General features: G+C 51.6%; 1 long non-coding RNA gene across 1 annotated transcript; it reads left to right on the top strand.

Moving 5' to 3' along the window:
* Positions 1–4307: 4307 nt before the first annotated feature.
* Positions 4308–5691, top strand: LOC149856558 (uncharacterized). Its single transcript, XR_016444370.1, has 3 exons — positions 4308–4427; positions 4934–5382; positions 5589–5691. It is a non-coding gene; the product is annotated as an uncharacterized LOC149856558 (long non-coding RNA).
* The last annotated feature ends 410 nt before the right edge of the window (positions 5692–6101 follow it).

Raw genomic sequence — 6101 nt, 5'->3', positions numbered from 1 at the left:
AGCCCCTACTGAGGCCACAACACCTGCCAGATGTCAAGCAGATCAGTGAAGAGGGAGTCTGGGGCCCTGCACCCTTAGCTGCTGACAGGCAAAACTGGTGCCAAGACTGTGTCTGTCCTGGGGCAGCTGATTGTCTGTACTGAGTCTTTCCTCTCCTTAGCCTGGTTTTGTAGGTGCTAATTAATGCTTGTTAAGCCATTATGTAGTAGCTAGGTCCTGTGTATTGAGCTGGTCCCTGAGTGAATCATGATTGATTGATTGGTAACTGGGAACACAGCAGCTTAGCAGCCAGGCCTGCAGCAATGTCTCCCCTCCTCGTCCCAAGACGGACACAGACAGTCCCACAGCACCCATGGCATGAGTTTTGCTTCTCCGCAGCTTGAGGGGCAATTCCCCCACAAACCCCTGCACTAATCTTCTTGAAACTTGGCAGGCTTTGTGGTCAGTAAGAGCTATCACCCCTCCAGTTTTCACCCCCCTGTGTTGTAAAACACAGCCATGACAGGAGTTTGGCTTTCAAGAATTTGGGGTACAGTTGTCCAAATCAAACAAAAAACAACAAAGTTATAGATATTTTATTGTTTCCCCATTATACCCTACGGCCAGATCTCTGAGGCAGCTACGAAGCGCTTCAGAAGCTCTGAACCACTTCAGGAAGCCGAACGAGGCAGTGCTTCGATCTGAATGTGCTGCTTTGGACCCTGAAGTGTCCAAAACTAATTGAACTCTGTCTGAAGCCTTGCACAGCCCTATCCGGCATCTCCCATTCCCGGGGGATGCCAGATAGCAGAGCTTTTACTGTAGAGCAATTCTTCTGTTGCAGAGAACTTGGGAAGACCACAACAGGCCAGAATATTTTTGACAATATGGATTCCTATTTGAAATCTCTGGGTTTATTTTGTAAGATGTACACATAGAACAGAACTAATAACATTACATCCTTAAAAGGATTTCACAATACACTGGTTGAGAATCAATGGGGGGGATCAGGCAGGGGGCTGTGTTATAATAAAAGGCCTCCCAATGAATGTCTTTATTGTGTGATTCTGAGAATTTTTAAAGTTGAGAGGTCTTGGGAAAGATATGGGGAAGAGACCAGCCACCTACTCCCCATTAGTATCATGGTGAGTATGCCTGCCTTTCATGTAGGACAGGGATAGGCAAGGTTTTTTGGCCGGAGTGTCAAAATCCCTCACAATGCCTACCTTGGAAGGTGCCAGAGTGCCAGCATGCCAGAAAAACAAAATGAGGGCAGGGGGTACATGGCAGGATGCCCTGCTTGTACCCCTTGCCCCCCACCCAAAGCCCCTCCCCCCCACACCCAGGCTCTGGGGAGGTAGCACATACCAACAATGTTCCCTGCTGTGCTGCCCTCACTGCTTCTGCAAAGCAGCGTTGGAACCCAGGGTGGCAAGGCACAGCAGGGGGCACAGAAATCTTCCTGTTCCCAGCTCCCCGCTGCCCTGCCACACTTCCCCTGTGTGCATGGGGGAAGTGTAGGCAGCAATACAGGGTTGTGGCCCTCACTGCTGTTCCTGCCTGCAGGGGGAGTGTGGCAGGGCAGCGGGAAGCCGGGAGCAGGCAGCTTTCTATGCCCCCTGCTGTACCCTGTTGCGCCAGGTTCCAATGCTACTTTGCAGAAGTGGCAAGGGCAGCACAGAGGGAAGCATTGCCGGTATGGAGCCTGGGGCCAGGTCTGGGGCTGAGAGGCAGCTGGGGCTGGGTTCGGGGTGGAGAGGCAGCAGATGTTTGCAGCTGGCCCAGGTTCTTGGTAGCTGCTGACAGCCACAGAGCTTGGCCTGCTTTCAGCAGGGCTTCCACAGGAGCAGCCCAGGCTCTGTGGCTATCAGCAGCTACCCAGATCTGGGGCTGGCTGCAGCTGGGAGGCTATAAATAGCTGCTGACCCCCAGCACCAGCTGTCTTGCAGCCCCAGGCTCCAGGAAGGCAGCAAGTGCTGGCACTGCACCCGTTGGGGCTGGGGCCAGGGGCGGGAAGGCACCAGCTGTTTGTAGCCTCCCAGCTGCAGCCAGCTGTGACTCTGGGTAGCTGCTGGTAGCCATGGAGCCCAGGATGCTCCCATTAGGGCTTGCAGCATCCCAGCTGCTTGCTGGGAGGAGCCCAGGCTGTTGGCCGGCAGCAGCTACCCAGAGCTGGGGCTGGCTGCAGCCGGGAAGCCACAAACAGCTGCTGCCTCCTGGCCCCAGCCCTGGCCCCAATGTGTGCCAAGGAAAATGGCCTTGCATGCCATGCTTGGTACTCGTGCTGGGAGTTGCTGACCCCTGATGTAGGAGATTGGGGTTTGATTCTCTGTAAAGAGCGTGATAAGGGAAATCAGTATAGGTGGAGGAAAGAACGAAGCCTGAATGCTGTATTACCTTGGATGTTTCTCTCCATGCTTGAAAACTAAACACAGGGTAAGATAACAGTTGAAACCTACAAGTTTCTGAAAAATCAAACAAACAAAGAGGTGGAAAAAGATCATGACAGTGCATTAGATTCCTGTTTTGAAGGAGATGGACATGGGAAAAAAAAACTTTAGTGACTGAACAGCTACAAAAGCTGAAATAGGGATGGCTTAAAAAGAAAAAAAATTAAAGCAGCCATTGTTGACAGCAGTTCTTTGATATGAGAAGGACAGTATTCCAGTAAATATGGGAGTCATCAATGAGTATGGAGACAGCTGAGAAAGCCAATCTGAGATCTGCATGTTCAACTGAAGGCATGGCTAATAATTCTGGGAGGAAGGAGTGGGTCTTGGAAATGTCAGGTCCAAACTCTTTCCCTTTGTCTGTCTTGTCTATCTGCCTCCATAGTGAGGTGAGTTTACTTGTTTACTTGTAGTGATTGATAACTTATTGTATAATAAGGTGCCATTGGGAGTGATTTAGTACTCAAGTTCTCCCAAGTATTAATGCTAATATCACATTTCTTCAGATTGGCCTTCAAGGTATCTTTAAAACTTCGTCCTTTTGCACCCTCTTCAGAGTGGTGACCATCAGGTTGGGAGTATTGGATCTTTTCCAGAAGATGGTTGTCAGGAATTTTTGTGACCTTCCCCAGGCAACCAAGCTGGTGCCATATGAACATGGCTCCAATGCTTGTAGAGTTTGCTTGAGCCAGAACGTAGGTGCTCATTCTTCTGTACTTCCAACTGATATGGAGGATTTTATCAAAACATTGCCAGTGGTAACATTAAAAAATATTTCATGCATTTCCAATACGTCATCCAGGTTTCACATTAATAAAGCAGGGTAGAAACAACAGCAGACTGGTAGACAAGAAGTTTTGTTTGGGTCCTGATGTCTTCATCATACAAGACATGATTTTGGAGGCATTCAAAGGCAGCCCTGGCAGATTTTATCTAGTGTTGAATATTGTCATCTCTATTTACTTTTTGGGAAAGGTGACTACCCACGTAGGGAAAATGCCCAACATTCTTCAAGGATTGTCCTCTAATTGTAATATGTAGAAGAGCTGCTGGTTGGCTTGGAGTAGGTTTGCAAAGTTACATGGTTTTCATGAAGTTGACAGGAAATGCAAGCATTTCATACACTTTGAAGAAGCAATTGAGAGTGACCTGGAGCTCTTCAATTTGAATGGGCACATATAACACAACTGTCAGTGTATTGATGATTGTGGCAGTGCACCTTTGGTGCCTGCCACTTTAAGGGCTGAGTTAGGCAACCAGCAGGTGCCTGATGGTGGCAGCTGTTTTGAGAACTAGGTATATAAAGGCTGCAGTTTGCTGCTGCCAGCTGAAGTGGAAGCATTGCCTGGCTGAGCTGTAGGGGCAGGGGGGTTCTTGATCCTGGGCATGACCTAAAATTGCACCCTTCTGCATGTACCCCCCTGCAACTTACCAGCGGTGGTGGAGGCTGAGGACCAGTGGTGGGGGTAGCAGCAGCTGATCCCCTGAAGGTAGGTGGAGCAGGAGCCAGAGCAGCTGCAGAGGATCCAGAGGGGAAGCCCCTGGATCCCTCTTTGCTGAGCTGGACAGGGAGCCACACTCTCGAGCCACACGTGTGAACAGAGCGTGCAAACAGGGAGCCGGTCAGGGGGGACCCTTCCCCTGGGGGACAAGGGGATCCCTCAGAGGCTGCTTCAAAGGGCTTGCCCCAGAGCACTGGGGTCCAAGACCCACCCCCAGTGGGAGGGGAACGCAGGGGGAGGGACAGCGGCAGCCAGCAGGCACTTCCAGGTAATCTGGAGCACCTGATTGGCTGCTTGGCCAGCTTTGGAAAATTCAAACCGTGGGCTTTAAAAACCTCAGTTTGACTCAGTGCCTAGCAGTTGGGAGCTGAGGGAGTGAAAGGAGGCTGACTGAGCACACGTGGGGGCTCTCACCACACGTGTCCCTCTGCAACTTACCAGCGGTGGTGGAGGCTGAGGACCAACGGCAGAGGCAGCAGCAGCTGATCCCCCAAAGGTAGGTGGGGCAGGAGCCGGTCCAGCTGCAGAGGATCTGGAGGGGAAGCCCTCTGCTGAGGCGCGCTCCCGAGCCACGTGCGCTAACAGGCATGCTCTGTAAGGGTGCGCCAGCGTTTGTGCAGGCGGGGCAGTGAGAGAGTCTTCCTCAGGAGACAGGAGGCTCCACCAACAAGGAGAGAGGTGAGAACTATTTGCAAGCCATGGTGAGGACTCATAGTGCTGCCAGGGGCCCTGCCCCAGTGGTGCCACCCTTTTGGGGCTCCTCTGAAGCTGCCACCCAGACAGAGCCCTTAGGGGGCCTGGTGACCACCTGCCCTCTGATCTGTGGGGGCAGCTGGGTGAGGTCCGTGGGGGTGGGGCTGAGATCTGGTGACTCCCCTGCCTGCCCCTCTTGTGACTGTCTTCAGGCTCTGGAGGGGCAGGTGGCAGAGCTCCAGGCCACGGTGAGACTGCTGCGGGGCATCCTGGCAGCAGAGGATGAAATTGATTTTGTATTTTATGCAGGGACAGGAATCCACTGAAGAGACCCTGGTCCACTGGTGCCTGCTCCCCAGACACCCCTTGGGAACAAGTATTTGGTCCTGGCTCCCCTGGAGGAGAAGGCAGAAGAGCAGATCCCTAGAGTCATTGATGTTCCTCTACCTACAACATGGGCTTAGAAGAGGCAGACCCTGAGGAGAAGACATAAAGTTCTGATCATTGGGGACTCCATCCTGAGGGGAACCAACAGTCTAATCTGTTGCTCTGAGCCCTGGTCATGGCAGGTCTGCTGTATGCCCGGAGCGAGAATTCAGGACATCACAGAAACCATCCCAAAAATCATCAAGCCCTCTGACTACTACCCACTGGTTGTGGTCCATGTGGGGACAATTGATGCATCCAAGGAAAAGCCAGACAACATCATGGAAGACTCCAAGGCCTTGGGACACCAACTTAAGAAGATGGGAGCTCAGGTGGTATTTTCCTCCATTCTCCCAGTAAGTGGATGGGGTAGGCATCATGAAGCCTACGTTGATGTAGTTAACTGGCAGCTTCAGAGCTGGTGCCATGAGGGAGGCTTCAGGTTTTTTGACAATGACCAAATTTCTGTATGGAGGGCATGCTGGGGTGGGATGGGCTTCATCTCTCCCCTAAGGTCAAACATATTTTTTTCTTCTAGGCTGGCTGATTTCGTATGGTGGGCTTTAAATTAGTTTTGTGGGGAAAGGGGCCACTTTGAGTGGAGAGGATGCTTTGCCAGCATGCAGGATGACAAGAGAAAGGGACACCCAGGTAAGCAACAACGTTCTGGGAGTAGGGGGCCACAACAGTCCTGGGAGTAGGGGAGAGGCGTGTGCACCCTCAGCCTCAAGTGCCTTTACACCAATGCTCATAGTATTGGGAGTAAGCAGGAACCTGGTGGGACCGTACCCATGACTGGGCAGTGGGTATTTGGGGATACACCCTATTTAGAAGAGACAGGACAGAGAGACGAAAGGTGGGGGAAGGACAACAAAAAATCCTTTTTCAAGTACATTGGGAGCAAGAAGAGGGCACCAAGCAATGTAGGGCCCCTGCAAGACTCAAATGGTACCCTTGTGGCTACGCCAGATGAGACAGCTGATAACTTTAACAGTTTCTTTGCCTCTGTTTTCTTGAACAGGGACCATGACATCTCTCCTACCAGAGGTAG

Source organism: Crocodylus siamensis, chromosome 10, assembly GCF_052110815.1.
Source record: "Crocodylus siamensis isolate JL-2025a chromosome 10, ASM5211081v1, whole genome shotgun sequence".
Taxonomy (NCBI): Eukaryota; Metazoa; Chordata; order Crocodylia; family Crocodylidae; genus Crocodylus; species Crocodylus siamensis.
Note: the sequence above shows the minus strand (reverse complement) of the source record. Positions and strands in the feature narration are given on the sequence as shown.